Here is an 18,363-nt window from a genome sequence, read left to right as displayed (position 1 = left end):
GATGTTTCCCCTCCACATGCCCAGAAAGACTTCCCTTCCTTCAGTTCACTAAACATGGAGAAAACAATCAGGGATCGAAACCAAAGAGATAACAGGCTATTTTATTTTTCCCAACATGAGCCCTTATAAGGGTTTGGTGATTGGAAAGGCAGTCTGGTCTGCAAGAATATTCCATGTTCAGAACGTCCTCCAAATGCAGAATAAGTTTTGGTAATTGCACTCTTCTCCCTACACTGTATATCCATCATATTTAAGATTTATTGTGATTTAAATTAGAAGACACTAACTAATGTACGTTTCTTACTTGGCTTGCACACCTTGACACAGATTAGCATTAAAATTAGTCACGTACTAGAGGTGTCAGCCATCAATTTAGAACATAAAATGAAAGCGTTAAGTAACTTCAGACTTACCATGCAGATTCTTAAATAAATATGATAATAGCATATCCTGAGCATAAGTGAAAGAGAGCACTAGGCACCAGTGAATCACTACCATTTGTTCCTTAGGAAAATAATTAAAAAGTACAAATGAAGAACAAGATTAATTTAAATAATCAATTTTGTGTTTCCTGCTAGCTGATTTAAGTCATGATGGAAATTGTTGATTAAAGTCCCTCATTTAAATCAAAGCCCTTTAACAAGTGTGCAAGCCTATGCACGTGTGCCCATAACAGTAATAAAAGACCCTTCAGGGAAGAAACAGCTTTCACTAGAATACTTCCAGGGCTGAAAGACCATCATCCATCCCTTGCAAAAAGAAAAATAAATCTTACTCAGCTAAGCAATTTTTCTCCCTTAAGCTCTTAACACTGTAGAAATAGTAGGAATAGGACAATAAGTCACAGGCCGTTCCCAGCCATATTATGTAAGTACGACTGAACTTGCGACGCATTTCACTAACTGCTGGAAAGGAAGATGAAGTATGGATGGAATAATTTAAAAGACGGCTTTGAGTTCCCTAAACATTGCAGATGAATGTCCTGGCCAGCTATTTATCTTGGAAGCACTCAGCCTTTCAAGAGCTGCGAGCAGTTGCCCAGAGATGACGGCCGAAGGATGCTGGGTGGAGCGGGAGCGTGCTACCTGATTGTTCAAGTATCAAGAGATGGACAAAGATCTAGAACTAGGGGTATTTCTTGTAGATTTTTTTCAGCGTCATCCTTACACCTCTAATTCCCCCCTTAAAATTGTATTTCCAAGGCCAGCAATGAGGCTGTAGCCCTGCAACTCAGAGCATGAGATGCTGCACGTGAAGCATCCTCCCAGGACACCGGGTGCGGCCATCACTTCTCCAACAGAGGGGACAACCCCGGGACGTGCGGGGGCCTCCAGCCCTGCAGTGTGCTGAGTGTGGCCCTGTCCTGGCCACAAGCGCAGCAGTGCCGGGGCTGCATCAGGCCCTGATCCCTGTTACGCCCACTGGGGTGCAGAGCCCTGGCACCTGCACGCAGGAGCTGCGCTGGGTTGTAGCAGTGGGTTCTGAGCAGATACTGTCTCAGAGACTTTGTGGTCTTTATGGTAAAGCTATGGTGATCCGAGAGCACAATTATTTGTTGCTTTTCTTCCTCCAGCATTTTGCAAAAGCAGTATCATACCTTTATGTCACGCTGCCCTGCAAATCTGCTTCCAAAAGGCTGCCTTCTTTCTTCAAAGAGCGTTTCCAGTGCTTAGCAAGATCTCTCAGAGCCCTTGACTTTGCAGCTGGCAAAGTTTACAACATGTTTACAATACCCTGCATAATTTGGCTATGAGATAATGTATAGTATAGTCCTTCAGTGGTGCACAGTGGGAGAAGAACAAGTGAAAAAAAAAAAAAGGGTGATGGAAAGCCAAGAAAAACAGATGGTAGCAAGCTCTCCAAGGGGCGAGAATGAATAAATAACTGCAGATTTTTTTTTTCCAAGGAAAAATATACTGTCAAATAAATAATACAGATTTTAGGAAATGCAAACTATATCGAATGTGCATTTTTTCAGTATTAAACAATGGCACTTCATCAGGACTTCATGGTCTGTGCTGCACGTGTTTGCCTAAATGAAACAAAGAGAAGCAAAACTAGCACTTCTCAGAAAAGTTCTTGTTTGACCCAAGGGCTAAAGTTCATGCTTCCTGGAAAGTTATAGTACAGATAACAGGCCAGATCTCTAGCAGGTATAAGTCAGCGTGGCCTAGACTTACCATGCCATTTAGCAGCATTATAACTTTGCCAGTCTATGTTAGGTCAGCCATTCTTAGGGAGCAAAACTTCCCAAATTTTATGGGAACTTTCCTGTGCCTGCTATCAGAGCCACAGGAAACTGTATCTACTTAATTCATTGTGCACACACCTAAGATGATTAATTGATGCCTTTTTGCTGTTTTTTGACCATATCGTGTCAAGCTAGAAGGGGAAAAAGAGTTGCTTAAACAATCCCCAGGTATACTAATAATCTTACTTTCTTACAGCAAAAGATTTTTTTCCCCCTCTTTTAAAGTCACCCAGAAGAAGCCAACAACATATGGGACGCATGAAAGTTGCTCTCTGCAAATCTGTCAATCCATTTCAGCGATGCCGTACATCAACCCCAGCTCTGTTATTAACACAGACTTCCCCGCGCAGGGCTGCCAACTGGCCCGCACTCAGCTATTCGCCACGAGACAAACCATCTCCTGCTACACTGATCTATGAGCCCGAGGAGGAAAAGCTGCAAGGCATCAAATCTCACATGGGTCTGCTCTGAAGCCATGGTGCAGTCTCTGATGCTTGCTTGGTCACCTGCTGGCAGCAGGAGAAGACAAATGAGCAGGCATCTAGCACAGCTTTTCCCAGTGGCCAGGCTCAGTGATGGGTTAGAGGTTAGACAGCAGAGGCTGGAAGGAGCTGCAGCCTCTGCTAACGGGCAATAACCTCTCGACACAACAGCTGAGGATGAGGACTGTGTCCTCAAGCCTGCACAGTCGGGTCCTCTGGGCTATGCCAGGAATGGTGGGTTTGGGAACAAAGCAGACCGAACCCAGCGGTTGTGCAAACCTCCTGGTGAAGGTCCCTGAGGAATAACACCCGCTCTGTCCCTTTGCACAGCGGCAGCTACAGCCTCAAGCGGGGAATGAGCAAGCATCAGTTCCGAAGTCCTGGAGCACCGTCACACATTGGCGCTTCGAAATTATCGCTCCTTCCCTGCATGCGTGAAATGGGAAGGCTCCCTTTTTGTTTCAGTTTCAGAAGATCTGGGCTCAGAGGGTTGGCAGGCTATATAACTTGCATTTCTTTTACCAGCACTTCAGTAAATCACAATGTTCAGGTTACTTCTTGGAAGCCAGAAACCAGCATAGGCAATGGGAATGAAGGGTCACCTCTTCATGTTACTGCTTTTCCAGAGGCAGCCAACGCTCAGTTATCAGGCCCACAACACTGATAATGATATTTCATCCAAGCCCCATTTTCTATTCTGCCCATACAACCTCAAACAGCAAAGTCACTGCTATTACTATAGTTTTTAACTCTTTCTGCTGAGAGCAGAACCTGAGCCCCTCCTCAAAACCATGTGCTCCCATTTTCTGGCACCACTTGTTTTTGCTAAGTAAAGAGAATCCTCTCTAAAAATTCACGTCTTTCTCACAAAGCAACGAGCCCGCAGGCGAACTGCCTGGCTGCCAGGAGCCCTGGCTCCCCACCCGGCAGGTACCAAGCTCTCCTCCTTCTAACAGCAACTCCAGAAGAAAAGCAGACCCCAGGGATTTCCAGGGCGGCCAGGACCCAGAACTTGCAGCGGCGCGGTAGGGTTCATACATCTGTGCACACCGCTGCAGAGTCAGCAGGGTCAGATGCTGCTCCTTTCGAAGCTGGACAGGTTTCAAAGGGACGCGAGCTGTCAGCAGAGGCAGTCACTGGGAACGCCTCCAGCTCCCACCCCAAACCGCAAACCAAAGTACTTCCTTTTGTTTCAGCATATGGCCAGACCCTGAGTCCTACACACGTTGTAATGCCAAGAGTGACTATTAGTTTGGCATCCTGCACGGCAAAGGAGCCAGCAGGAGTTCTGCACAAATGAGAAGAGGGGCAAACGCAGGCAGTCCAGCCCGCTGCCATTTCAGCGTGCTCTGCATCTCCCCAGGTGCCATTTTACAGATGTGCCACCTGGCCCCGATCCTGCCCGGCCACCACCCCATCCCTGCATTAGTCCAGCTCCTGCCGTTCTTTGCTCTCACCAGTCACTTCATCCACGTGCACTTGTACTTCACCCTTATACTGCAGTGTACAAAGGACTGCATTAAGAGTATTTGGCAACCCAAAGCATTTCTCTATTACAAGTTTTTTGCAGAAAATCCTAGGTAGGCTAATATTGTAGAATAGCATAATTGCAATCACCTGGTAGAATATTTTCTATAGTTCCTTTACCAGTATCAAAGTACCCTGAATATATTCTCTCTCTCTTACTTAAGCCTTCAGAATTATACTGATCAGAGCAAATTTATATACTGACGTGCTCCTGCATTCAAGAGATTTGCCAAGTGCTGGGTATAGGGTTTCTCACTACAGCCAAAATCAAATTCAAATTCCAGCTGCCTCTGCTAATACACAGCAAAGGTTTAGCAGTACAAAGCCATTGTTGTAAAGCAGACACCGAAGATGATTATATTAAACTGAAAGGGGAATTGGTACAAGCCTGAAATTAGTTTGCTGAAGATACCAGCGCTCATTTCCTTCCTCTGACACCAGAAGCCACCTCGTGTCCTTTAGCAGTCAGAGCAAATGGGCCAGTGGCTTTGCCAAGACATCCCTCCCCTCCTTCCCCAGCAGCATGCTGACTTAAAAATCAGCTCCAGCCTTTCCTGCGCTAACCTTGGCGGGTTAGTGACAAGACGCTCAAACCAGCACTGCAGTTTCAGAGAGATTTCCCATGCGGGTTTTGATCCATCTCCTGCCTCTCGGCAGGATGCCCTCTGGCAGACAGGCAACCTGAAGAAGTAAAACTCTTCGGCTGTCTTCGTGGTCTATTTTCAAAGTAAATGAGTGTCCCATCTCAGGGAAGAGACACTGATTGGATCAAGGTGGAAAAAACAGGAAGGAGCCCACATTGGGCAGGGTGCTTTGAAGAGATGTGGAGTGCACGCAGGAGCAGGAAGGTGTCCAACGGACGAGCAGGTGGTTACTTCCTTGACACTGCTAGCCTGGCTCTTTTAAAGTTGTACTAAAATTCCCAAGGTAAAGAAGTTCCTGTCTACAACTGTAGCAAGAGAGACGATGGGTTTTTAAAGCATATGGCAGCAATAAAAATCCTTCATCTGTCTACCACTCCTCCCTATTAGCTGTTATTCTTGGGTAGCATTATCTCCTCTGAGCACCCTGCACACTATACAATTACGCTGATGGCCACACACGAGAGATGGAGAACAACCTGCTGCAAACGGATTTCTCTGGGCTACTGCAGAAACGTGCGCAGGTTTGCCAAGACACCTTGTTCTCTCCCTGCAGCCCTTCTGCTGGTACCGTTCTGGGTCTCCTGTGAGCACAGCTGGAGGCAGCACCAGGCTGCCTGCTCTGCTTGCCTTGCTAACATCGGCCGACCTGGTTTAGAAAGCAGACCGAGACCTCCGATCCCATTTGGCACACACAACAAACCAGTCCTGGTCCTCAGAGGCTTACACACTTACAGCCACATTCAGGCACTTCTCAAGCGGAGTCCCCTGGAAGCAGGCACTGGTGGCATGCACACAGAACTCAGTCTGCAGCAGCGTGGCTGAACACGTGCAAAGGAGGGAAAGGGAAAAACACTGTCCCTCAATCCAGCAACAAATGGCAGAGACTGGGGATCAGATCTTTGGAGGTATTTACTGAATTCCTTTCGATATCAGGCAATTAATGCTTTAAAGAGGATCTTGGCTGAAACAGTCTGTCCTGTGCAAAATTCACACTGGAAATATTAGTGGATCAGAACAGCCCCCTGCCCTGCTGCAGTCTGTTCCTGTGATTTAAGCAAAGGGCACCAGGCTCTTGGCAGCTCTGTTATTACATTGCTTTCCTTTCTGCTGTGCTGATATATTTACTTCATCAGTGATGTCGCTTTCAGAGGGTGGGTTCATACAGAAGAAGGAGAGGGCTTTAAGCTCACCCCCAGACAGAAGAGCATCAGGGGGGCGACAAAAGCCTGCAGGAAGGGGTCCAGAGGATCTGAAAACTGAAAGCAAAGGCATGTGCAAAGAAGACTGTTGGAACATAATAAATGGATCAAAAGCCAAGGTGATGAGCCCCCCCTGCAAGGCTGGGGCAGTGTGCCGAGGGGCCTTCAGTATTGCCCAAAGGGAATAATGGTGATAATAAGTGGCAATAACCAGGGCCAGTTCCAAAAGCCAATACAGTCCATTTCTGCTGCAGGATCTCCCAGCAGGAACATGCCTTGGCTGGCATAAAGGCTTTACTTATACTATAGCTGTACAAAAATTCCACATTATAGGGATTGGGCTTCAAAGAAATGAACAAGAGAAGTTGCACCTTGCCAAAGAAGCTGGGTTTGGCATAGTCAGCACAAACCACAGAAGTTACAGTCCCAATCCTGGGGAACTGTCACCAAGGCAATACCTACAGGTGTCCTTGCATGGCTGCAGGCCAGCTTACCTCTGGGGAGCACAGGGATGGCCCTAACCAGGTTGTGTCTGTCACCAGGCACCTCCTCTGGCTAAAGGCTTGGTTGGTCTGTTACAGCAGAAGCACTGTGAGAGCACCAAAAGGACAGCTGCAAGCAAACCCTCCCCATTTGTCACCTGCCCAAGCCATGTTTTACACAGCTCTCACCTGGAGGAAACCCCCCATGGATTGAATATGGAAACACTTTTGTAATGTCTTCTTTTCAGTGGGATTTGTATCTTCAACTGCCTGAGTACATCTAAGACACAGGGCAGGAAAAAGAAGCTGCAAACACAGGTGAAGACCAAGCTCAGGGCTGGCGGTGCCACACTGCCATCTCCCACCGTGCTCCCCAGCAGACACTAATCTAGCTGTGATTACTCTCTCTAGGATCTTTAAATCCTTCGGGGATTAAGGAGTCCCCCCTTCCCAAATGAGGGATTCCTCCCTTAATCCACTCCAGCTGGCCCAGCAATGCCAGGGAAAAGCAGCATTTTCTGGGGAGCGTGGTCCTGGCTCTTTCTGGGAATGCTGCATCCAACTGACCATGGCTTGAGAGCCCTTCATCACTCCTGAGTCAGTCTGGCCACAGATCGCACCTCGTAGCCATGCCCCTGTTGCATCCTCTGCCAGGTGCTGTTGTGGGGTTACCTTGGGTCTTCCATCCCAGGGTATAAGCCCTGCTGAGCCTCGCTGCTCTGGAGACATCCCCTCTACACAGGATGGAGCCTTTGGGGTTTATCATCACTGCTCAGCATCCAGCGGCTGAAGCAAGTAGAAACAAAAACTGAAGAAAAGTGCCAGCACAACAGAAATACAGTCTTATTTGTCCTTATCCTGTATTCACTTCTTAGAGGTTTTCACCAGCTTTAGCCTGTATTTCAATGGCAGCCAAATACTGTAGCAAGGGCGAGGATTTTTGACTTGATTTTCTCTCGATGGGGCTGGCTGAAAGGGTCCCCACCTGCTGGTACAGGTCCCCCAGTCTGTGGGACAGCTGATGAGGGAAAAGGACATCAACAGTGCAAGGCTGTGTCACCTAAACCTGGAAGTTCAGTCCTCCCAGCGCCCAGGGTCATACGGCTCTAAGAAAGTCAGATTCCCTATGTAAAAAGTTATATGCATAAGAGTTTTACATAAGAGTGTCTAAAATATACACCAGGCCTATCTACACAGGAGAAAAATACCTTGACTCTTCAGGATCTAACGCCTGAAAAGAAACAACCTGTCTTCCAGCATCTGCTATCAAGAGCATCCTGAAATATACCTGCTTTTACGGTCTTGGGGTGTAACTTGGGAGGGCCGGAGCATGCTGCAGTGCTTTTCCTGTCTCAGGAGCTCCCCCCAGTGTGGCAAGAGGCAGCTCCAGCTTTTCCTGCACTCCTGGGCTCACACCCACAGCAGGTTTGTGCATGCCCTTCCAGGCCCATTGCTGTTAGAGGTGCAGAAGGCAGAGGAGGGCACAGTGGATACCCCAGGACCCCCAACCGTACTGCTTTGAGCCCCCCATTAGCAGCAGCAGTCTGCAGCCCTGGAGCAGAGCACCCTCCATCTCACTGCTGTATACCCATCTGCAGCGGCAGGGATGAGTTTTCTTTTTAATCCGTTTTCACTCTGGCATGTTCCAGCTTAGTGCATGTGCTTTGCTGGGGGAAGGGAGGCTTCATTTGATTTGTGCCAGAGCTGGGAACGAAGACGCAGAAAGCAATCGCTTCCCCCATTGCTCGGAGCCCAAGTGGGGAAGGGAGCACAGCACCAGCTGGCTTTTTTTCCTTTTTCCCCTCATTTTCCTAAGGCTTTGCCCAGCTATGTTTGCACATGGCACTAGCAGGCACTCAGAGGCAGCAGCATCGCTTTAAGCTTTGAACTGCCGTTTGCAGAAAGAAATGTTCATCCCGACAGGCTGATTGTCATGGCAACGAGAGATCCCCCTCTTCTGCGGGTACCGCTGCCGGAGAGGCGCTGCTGGGGTGGCGCATCCCGGGGGATTCAGCCCACGGGTGGCAGGCATGCGGGCACCCGACTCCCCGGGGAGCATTGCTGGGGCACGACGTGTCTGTTGTGCCACAGACCCAAAGAGAAGATGGGGATGGCTGAGTTCTGCTAGCTTTGCCATCAGGAGGTACCAAGGGGGAGGATGCCTTTGGATAATCCTAGGTAATGCCTGCGGACTTGACGAGTTGCTTGGATTTAGGTGCAGGCACGGTGACACTGCAGTCACTTGCACAGTGTTGAGGGCTAGGAGATCTGTGGCTCCAGAAAACCAGCACGCTTCCTCTTCCAGTCAACAGTGAAGAACCAAAGCAGGGTGGATCTGATTACTCAGCTTACATTCTCTGGGAGCCCAGATACCCCTTATTTCCAGTTTGGCACCTTGTCACTAAAGTTCCCTTCCTTTATCTGACCCTTTTCATTTAAAAATAAAATACACTAAAGAAACATATACACCTCTTACCGCAATAGCAAGCCGTGATATTACAATGAGGATCACAATACTCATTATTATAATTGCATAAGTGATGACAATTGTGCTATTACTGATTATCGCTCTGCTTTGCGTGAGCCTCCTGTTTTCTGTGCTTTCCTGTTGCATGCACACAGAGCCATATGCCAGTTTTGATCTGCAAATGTAGGATTTATAAGGTAAAATTTTGGAGATCTCAATCTATTAAGACTATGGGGCTACTAGCTGGGACAGATTTTTTTCTCCCTTGCTGTAATGTCAATAAGGAAGCAAATGTGAATATCACCATCTACAGCAAGTGCTTCTCTCCTCAGCTACAAGCCAAAGTGTTCATCCAGCAACCCGGACCTCAGTAGTCAGGAGGTGAGAGGGTGAGAAGCATTACTGAACAGCTTGAGCACAGTGCCTCCCCCTGAGAAATGCTACCTGCTGCCCCCAAGCAAGAGAAGCCCAGAGTGCATATATTAGGGACACTGGTAGCATTGCTTTTAGTGTTTCGGTACCTGGATGATTCTCGAGAGAACAAGGTGCTAAGGATACGGCTCTGCTGTTTGACAGTGGCATGCAGGTATCCTTCAGAAGCTCACACAGATGGAAGCCGTCGTAGTAGGCACAGTGCAGATGATGATGCACAGACAGTACTCATCGCTCTTGGGAACTTCCATCTCGAAATCTGGGTCATTTCCACAAGGAAGCCAGACAAGGACCTGGAAGCAAGTTGAGAGCAAATGATACAGCAATGTTCTGCCAGGAAAATGTCATTAATACTGGAAAATACACAAGTACCCTGGCAATACAAAACATGAAATTAAATCAGTCACTATTTAAAGTCTGCCATGGCTGTCTCTAAATAAACCCTATGGCACTGACTTCCCCCATCTAGCCGTCCTGGCAACGATGGCTACTGGCCACCAGCATTCAGCTGGAGTAGAGCAGTGGAGGATCCCCCATCCCCAGAGCTGCTCAAACCCGTCAGTCAGCAGCTAACAGCCAAGATGACAAATTCTGGACAAGTTAAAGAGCACAAGCATCATTTACCATAGATGCTACATTGATCACAGATGACAGAAGCTCACCTGACCCAATATAGACCCCAAAAGTCATTTTCTTTTGAAAAAATGCTCAAAATAACATGCCACTTCTCCAGAGGACAGGCTGCTGTCATCTGTTCTTCTTTGCTGGGATCTTTGCAATGTCACTTATGGGCAAATAGTGGGAAAGAAGAGTTACATGTTCTGCTCTTGTTTTCTATCACAACTTGTATCATCACACAAGAGCTGAAATGCTGCCCATTTCACATAGGATTATTGGCTACAGTAAGATTTCAGTAATTGCAAATAAGAGCAGGATTTGGCCCACACAGTACATGTAATGGCTGGTCCCTACAATTGAAAATTAAGTGCATATCCACTGGCTTACCCACAGTAGTACAAAATAAATAGTCTAGCACAACATTCTTTGGTCTCTGTGAATTTAATATCCCAGAAATCATTTAAAGTATTTCTGGTTTTACCTACTTCGTGTTTCTCCCGAGATTCTGTGCTAATGCAATTTAGTAAAATCCAGAGAGGTATTCACTGCATGCTACAGTGCAATCTTTTTTGTTTCCCAGGTGAACAGTTTTCAGTTTTAGACTGGTTCTTTTTCTGTACGGCTCCTCAGATTTACTTTCCCTGAGAATTTTTATTCATCTTTTGAAGAGCCATTAAGATGCTGTAAGCAAGAGGGAAAGCTTTCAGGAAGACCAAAGATAAAAACTTCTCAAGAACATTTAAAGCACACAGAAAGTAAACATGAATTTCCTTGGTCTCCACTCCAAGGCTAATAAATATAGTGTCACTGTGAATGGTTAACCTTTACTGAATATATGTGATTTCTTTCTGCCTTTATAAGGCCAGCATTTAAGAATCCTGCTGCACAGAGGAAAAAATAAAGGGGCCTCTGATATGCTGCTAGCACTGTGGTTTGCTAAGTACAAGGAACTTGCAGCAGATATAGCATCTTCTCACCTTGCTGCTTTAGCTTTGAAAGATCTGGAGTTGGAAAAGCAGGATGCTTATTACCAGTAAATAAAATGAGACAAGGCTGAGAGCTGCTGGTTAGAAAAATCAGAAGAACATGGAGACCATAAATTGGTTCAATTTGCTGATTTCAAGTGATACTACCTTTTTGCTCGATAAACCAGCGTTGAATGCAAAATATCTGATAAGCTTTTTTTTTTCCTCTCTGTCTTTCTTTCTGAATCTAGTACGGTTAATATTATTTCATTCAACTGAATGTCACTTCTCTGCATGTTTAATTGCGTTCTTATTTCTACCCCAGAGCTACTTGACACAAGTTGCCGGGAAAACAAAACACAACCAAAATACCCAGCCCAAGTAAATCTTATAGTTAAAGCATCAGACAATGAGGAGTCAACATGAATAAATACACACATTTAAGCAATTACAGCCGAGTATGGGGTATGTCCTAATACTTAGTGAAGAAGCTATATTTAATTATAAATGGACATATTTAAAAGATTAATAAATGTGAATGAGCTTTTTCATTAGGTGAATGGCAAACTCAGACAAAGAATCTTGGTTTAATTTCACCTGCAATCAGAATAAAGACCACTTGCGTACAAGCCCGTTGATGAAACCAAGCCTCCTGCATCTTGGCCACTTTGAGAAATTCACCAAGGCTGCTGGAGAGCTGTGCTCACCAGCCAAGGAATTCTTACGCAGAGGTACATGGCCACTAGTTACATCCTGGGCAAAGGGCTGAAAAACCTGGTAAATTGATTTTGCCTGATTTTCAGGCAACAAAATATTATCAAGAAATTGTTCCCTAAACAATCTTTAGGGAAGACGAAAAATGCTGGAAGAAGAGCCAAGACAGCCTAATTGTTTCCTTGGCTCTGCTCACGCTTTGTACGCAACACTAAGACCAGCCTTAACAAGCATCCACTTAGTTAATGGTGGCTCTGAGTGACTTTAATTACCTACTGCCACTGATGCTCAGCTCAGTACTAGCAGGGGCAAACAGGAAAGGCACAAACTAACAGCTGGCTACGTATTGAACAAGGACTTGGAGTTGCCCCTCCAGAAAGATGACCAAGAATTAACTGAGGACAGAGTCTGAATTCAGTTTCTCTTTCAACACTGTAGGCATCCAGATCCTAGCAAATGTCAGCCATAAAGCACAATACACTAATTTAACGTAAATATGTCCTTTTCTTTGCTGGGATGCAGCAGGAGCTATTTCTGGTTACAAAAAACAGCTATCAGTGAAAATAACCCGCACCCCAAAGCAATGATGAGACGTGGAATTTATTCCACTGCATGGACCTGTTGATTAAGACCATCATTCATATCACTGAAAAATGAACTGCCATAGAGACAAACTACCCTGGAGCTTGCTCTTTCATTCTGTAGTAATAATTCCACACAACGTAATTATCTTGAAAAGTTGCTGATGACAAGGCTAAAATACAAAAAAATTCAAGAGCATCTCCACGAGCAGTTTATTGATGTGGTTGCTAAGTTTTCATGCACACACAGGCTGGGAGAGGTCTTTGTCTGCTTGTCTACATTAACAATTGCTGTGCATAAGAAAATATGGGCTTGATTGTGTTAATTGCAGCTCTTTCATCTTTCAGCTTCAAGCTGCATTATAACTGACCTAGCTTAAATATGTAATGCTAAAGAGATCCAGAAACAGAGGGAGATCGATGCCACAATCCTATCCACTACCTTACATGGTGTTCCAAGAGATCCCTCCCCCGGGGCACCAAGGAAGAAGATAATCATACAGTCTACATTGGACACCAAGATAGGAACCCAGTCTCTACCGAAAGCCCTTGGAGAAAGGTGGATTTTCCAGCAGTGAAGAAGTACTTGCTCTGAACTGACTTCTGCTGGACATGGTCTTTCTCTGATGGTAGGAAGTTAGGTGACCAGGTTTGGAAGAGTGCCCTGCAGCCTTATGAAAGCTGAGCCTTATCAGCTGGGCCGTTTACTCGGACTGTGTAAACAGAAGCCACCAGTACTCCAGGCTGCTGCTCCTGCTGTCTCACACATTCAGCTGGTGAAGGTGAAAGGTCTCTCACCATGCTGAAAAAAATCCCAGTTTCCTACCCCTGGCCTCCTTGCTAGGTCACAGCATGTTTCATTCCCTTCCTGCTCACCTTGCTCAGTACCCTAACGTGCGAGCAGATCTCAGTACAAAAAAGGTGCCTTTATTCTTCCACAGCCTGGCTCAGGCAGGGCATGTCATCGCAGGAGTGCAAGACAGGTAGCATGTCAATGCCTGAAAACCCTCCCTTTAAAAAAAAAAAGAGTTGGGTTAACTCTAGTAACCTGGAAAGAAGAGAGACACAGGGACGTATTTTAGTATCATTTGCCTGTCTCCTGCAAACAGCACGCCTTCACATGAAATTCAGGGATTTGGGTTCAGGGAGGCAGCCTGGCTAAGCCCCTCTGGAGGTGCCAAACACTGCTCGGGAGCTGGACCAGAAAACAGCACTCAGGAAAACACCACTGGCAGAGCACAACTCACCCATACTGGAGCACACAGTATTTTCCAGGTGAGGTGACTGAGTTGAGGCTGGAATAGATGGCAAATGCACAGTGCTCTGGTGCCTTCTGGAGGAGAAGGGTGTCCACAGGCTGGAGCAAGGCCAGCAGAGGGCCGCTGGGATGGCTGTGGACACTGCCCTGCTACACTGGAGCAGGAGCCCAGAGAGGTGAGGGATACCGCAAGGAAGATACTCACAAAGAGGATTTAAGCTACAGCCAAGCCCCTGCAAACGCCATTGCCACCAACCCCTGATCTGGCTCTGCCAGATTGGTCTCCAAAAATGACACCTTTGGTGCTGCTCAGTAACTTGCCCAGAGAGGAGGAGAGACAGGAAACGAAATCAGGTAAAATACTGGATCATCACAGGTGAAAAACCCACCTAACACAGACACACATGCACTTGGCTGTTGCTGTTGAAGAGGAATTTTGTCTGGAAGACTCATCCACCATGGCTTATTAGAAGCAGAGTGCTTACTGTACCTGCTCTCTTCACTGCAGGCAGCTTCCTTTGTTTTCCTGCACAAACAAGCCTCTGTGGCAGAAGCCACTGAATATACACTATATACTGGCACACATAACTAGAGGATGTGTCAACAGGCAAGGCAGTTTAATTTCAGTCACGTACCATTTTTAAACCCCTAGCACCTGACCTTCAAGAAAGAGCTCAGCTACGGTGAATGCAGAAGCACATCTGTCGTCGTGCTAGGGAGAAAAGTGGGAAGCCCAGAACTAGAGCACAGCCATTTGAAAAGTTAGCTGTTTGTATTTTTTGCTCTGCATTTAATAAGCTTCTGACTAAAGAAGATTTTCAGGGGTTCCTAAATATGGTTTCTGCTCCAGCTTATGTCAATGTGGTGTCTGAGCGCTCAAGAAAAGCCCATGTGTTTTAAGTTGGAAAATCTGCATTAAAAATAAAGTTGAACTGGGAAAGGAATTTGGGAGTTGGACTCTTGCAGTTTTAAGAAAAGTATTTAAAGGTGTGTTTATCCAAAGAGATAGAGTTGTCATCATCCAGCACTTCCAAAGGACAAAAAGATGTGATACTACTGGCATTTTCCAGCGTAGGAAGGATGCAGCAAAGGGCAGGACCCAACTGATTATCCTGGGGTGCCTCCACCCTCATTGTCACTCCGACACCAAGCTCTCTGGTGGCCTCCAGCAAGTCACTTCTCCTTTCTGACCCAGTTTCCTGAGCTGCAGAACTGGGATAATACCAACTCATTCAGGAGTTGTGATGGGAAAAGGGGTTGTTTTATCTTGTTAAACATCACTTTGCCATGCTAACGATGCAGTTAAAGCAGAGAAAAGCAGGATGTCTTGCATTAGGAGCCTGCAGTTCAAGCAGATGGAGCAGACCGAGTGAGGGAAAGCAGCACTTGCCTTTCTAAGTGGTGAGGAATTGTTCTGATGAATTATTTTATTCTTTTATCTATATATTTATTTTTCTATTCATCGCACTTAGAGCCAATTGAATATTTCATGAATATGTTAAACGAACAATTCCTATGACTAATTCTGTACTTTTTCCTTACAAGTCTATCCATTTCGGTCCACTCTAAACTGACGGTTGATGACAGAACCTCAGGGAACGGCTGAGGCTGGAAAGGACCTGCTCAGATTATCTGGTCTAACTCCTCTGCTCAAGCAGGCTCAACCAGGCCAGGCTGTCCAGAGGGTTTCTGAATGGCTCCACAGTGGGAGAATTTCTGGGAGCCACAGCACTGCCAGCTGTAGCAGTCTCATTGCAAATCTCCTGATAACTGGACCTGCTCTGAGGAGGAGATTGGACTAGGCGCTCACCTGAGGTTCCTTCCAACCCAAATTATTTTACAAGTCCACGACAGCCACGATCATAATTATGATGTCTTCTGTTGTAAACAAGCCTTCACAGCAGCAAGGACTCACTTAAATTCTGGCTCACTGGCCCTGAGTCAGCCTAGGGCTGAAGTTCAGAGAAAGGGAAAATGCAGATCTACAAGTCACTGGGCTGCTGCAGGGGATGCTCTGGAAAATGCTGGGCATTCATGTTAGGGGACAGCTCAGGGCTGGGAGGGTAAGCCCAGAGCTACAGCCTGGTTGGGGGAATGCCAGGAATCGACAATTTCTGCAAGCAACACTGCCTCAGGAACAGCTCACCTCTTAAGAGGTTGGGGATCCAAGTCAGAGAAGCATTTAAGGAAAAGCAGCAACGTGCATGGTGATCTCTGCAATATCTACTGTAAAACATTACTACTACAAGTCCCCAGTGGCTAGGAAACCCTCTGGCAAAATCTAAGAGAAGACACGAGTTTTCTATTTCTGCTGATCTATTACCCGACTTAATTAACACAGAACTTTGTTTATAACTTTAGGACCCCAAACCGACTGATAATCTTTGTGAAGGTTTCAAAGACTTCTGTAGTACACTTTAAAAAAAATAAGAAATTATGTGCATTTAACTCAAACAAATATTCTAACTGAAAAGGTCAGTGTTTATGAATAAACAAATGAATGAATTAATGCCATCAGTGGAATATGTTTGACCTCGCAATGTGTGTGCCCCATCATGCAGCCTTTAATTATGTGCCCACAGCGTGTTTTTCAGACAGACATCGAGGGCTGTGCGTCTTTAAGTTACTCTTAGTGGAGCCACGCGCGTCACCAACACACCCTGTCCATACATTACAGCTTGCTGCTGTACTGCTCTTTATTAATTGCCTTGTTCGTTTTCTCCTCTGCTCCCACTCAGCTCAATTAATGGGCTACAAGTGAGCAATATCGAACAGTGAGCGAGAAGCCTCAAGTAAAAGAAATGAAATTTGCCTTCAGGAAAAAAAAGGCAAATGGAAGAGGAGCAGAGCATCTAACAAGGTATATAAATCAAGAGGCCAGCTATTTCTCGAGTTGCAGTGGAACACCTGGGATGTTCATATCTGCCCAAGCTGACAGCTTTTTACTTTAGATTCACGTCCAGAACAGCAAAGTGTGTCAAACAGCAAAGGACATTCATATACCTCTGTTAATATGCAGCTTGGACCTTTCTGGGGAGTCAGAAAAGACTGAGTGGCCAGATAAGAAGCGAAGGAATTGTTTTATTACCATCAACTATTGCCACTGGTACCAAAATGGAAAAGAGAATGCATTAGGAGCTCACTATTTTTACTTCCCTTTAAGAAGTCTGAAGTAAAAATCATATCAGAGCACTGCGAGATATAAATACTTGAGAATAGGCTCGTTTCTTAGCATACAATTTCTCTGGACTAACCGAACTGGGATCAAAAACATATTTTATTTTCTAGCAGAAAAAAAAAAAAAAAAAAACGGAAAGAAACATCAAGTTTATTCTCACCCCCCTCCATTCTTTCCCCTCTTTTTTGAGTCTCTCTCTTTTTCATTAGCAGTACGAAAAAAGGAAAAGTGAAAGAAGGAAAAGCAAACAAGAAGGGAACAAAGCAAGCATTGTAATTCCTGCATTTGGGAACAAAACAGTGCTTTGTAGCTTGAAGAAAACAACAGAAATCTGAATTTTTAGAGTCCATTTTTTCCTTTCATTGAGAAATACAAATCAATTTCCTACCCAGTAAAAATGAATTTCCTGATCACCTCTCATGCAGGTGTGATGCTTTGCAGTAAGGATTTCAATCAAACAGGAGGAAAGAGAAGCAGCTTCAATAAGAGTTACGTCCTGACAGCTCCCCAAAGCTACTGGATCACCTGGACAAAGCTGCTGACCACTGAAGTGTCCCCGAGCGCTCTCACTGCTCTTGTCAGCTCTCAGCTCTGCAACCTTCCCAAGTGCAGCCCAAATCAGGAAAATGAAACTTCACCTCTGCTCCCTCAGCAGAATGAGCCCAAAACTTAGGAATGACATTGTAAGACCAATACAGTTTAACATAGCTGAAGTATTTACTTTCTACTTGGTATTCCCTTTTCAGAGAGGGGTGAAAACAGGCCAAGCAGAGCACTGAGCCCAGCTCAACCAGCACACTGTACAAGCAGGACAAACCTGCCCTGTCGCAACGGTGCTGAGTTACAAGGGCAAGCAGCCCCTGGACTCGTGTTTACCAGCTCCATTTTCTCCTGCCTCGAGATGCCCACTGAATGGGCACCGTACTGCAGGCAGCAAAAGGATGACCAAAGTAAGACCGCACCAGCCTGAAGCCTTGGGCCCAGCAGTGGACTTGAAGCTGCTTGGTGCCACTGCAAAGAACGTGGATTTTAAGAGAAGCATCGCTTTTTGTTGCTCGGTTAGCAGCACCATGAATGCGATGGTGGTATCAACAGAAAACCAGAGCTTTAGGATCTGTTTAGAAAAGCCATAAGCTAAGTCTCAGTCATTATACAGAGGCTAACTGCACTCTCAAGGTTTTTAAAATGATAGAGCTCCCTATAGCTGGCATTTTGAACCGCATAGCCAAATCAAGCCACAGTCAAAAGGGAGGGAACCTCCACAACAAAGGTATCCCCTTTTCTGGGGGGTGAGCAATCCTCAAGTACAGGCTCATCTGATCTTTCCAAGGTGTTTATATCCTTAAGAAACAGCAAAAGCAGAACCCCGTTCTCCCACAAGAACAGTTCCTAGACACCCCACAAGAAGAGCAAGGGGAAACCAACCACCACTGGGAGACCTTGTGTAAAGCAAGGGGCTGCCCGAACCAGAGCCTGCCTCTCCCCACAGCTCGCTGGATGCCATGGTCACCGCAGCACTGATGGGAACCCCTCACGCAGCACACAGACTGAGGCATAGGGCAGCA

The 18,363-nt window shown here is 45.9% G+C and overlaps 1 protein-coding gene across 4 annotated transcripts in view; it reads right to left on the bottom strand.

Annotated features, from left to right (window-relative positions):
- Nucleotides 1-18,363, bottom strand: part of PAK5 (p21 (RAC1) activated kinase 5) — a 156,053-nt gene that overhangs the window by 89,025 nt on the left and 48,665 nt on the right. For all 4 annotated transcript variants that reach the window (XM_040553979.1, XM_040553980.1, XM_040553981.1 and 1 more), the window contains one exon: nt 9,574-9,777. The gene's annotated coding sequence lies outside the window, so the exon portion shown is untranslated. The remainder of the gene's footprint in view (nt 1-9,573; nt 9,778-18,363) is intronic.

Source organism: Cygnus olor, chromosome 3 (genome assembly GCF_009769625.2).
Source record: "Cygnus olor isolate bCygOlo1 chromosome 3, bCygOlo1.pri.v2, whole genome shotgun sequence".
In the NCBI taxonomy this organism is placed as follows: domain Eukaryota; kingdom Metazoa; phylum Chordata; class Aves; order Anseriformes; family Anatidae; genus Cygnus; species Cygnus olor.
Note: the sequence above shows the minus strand (reverse complement) of the source record. Positions and strands in the feature narration are given on the sequence as shown.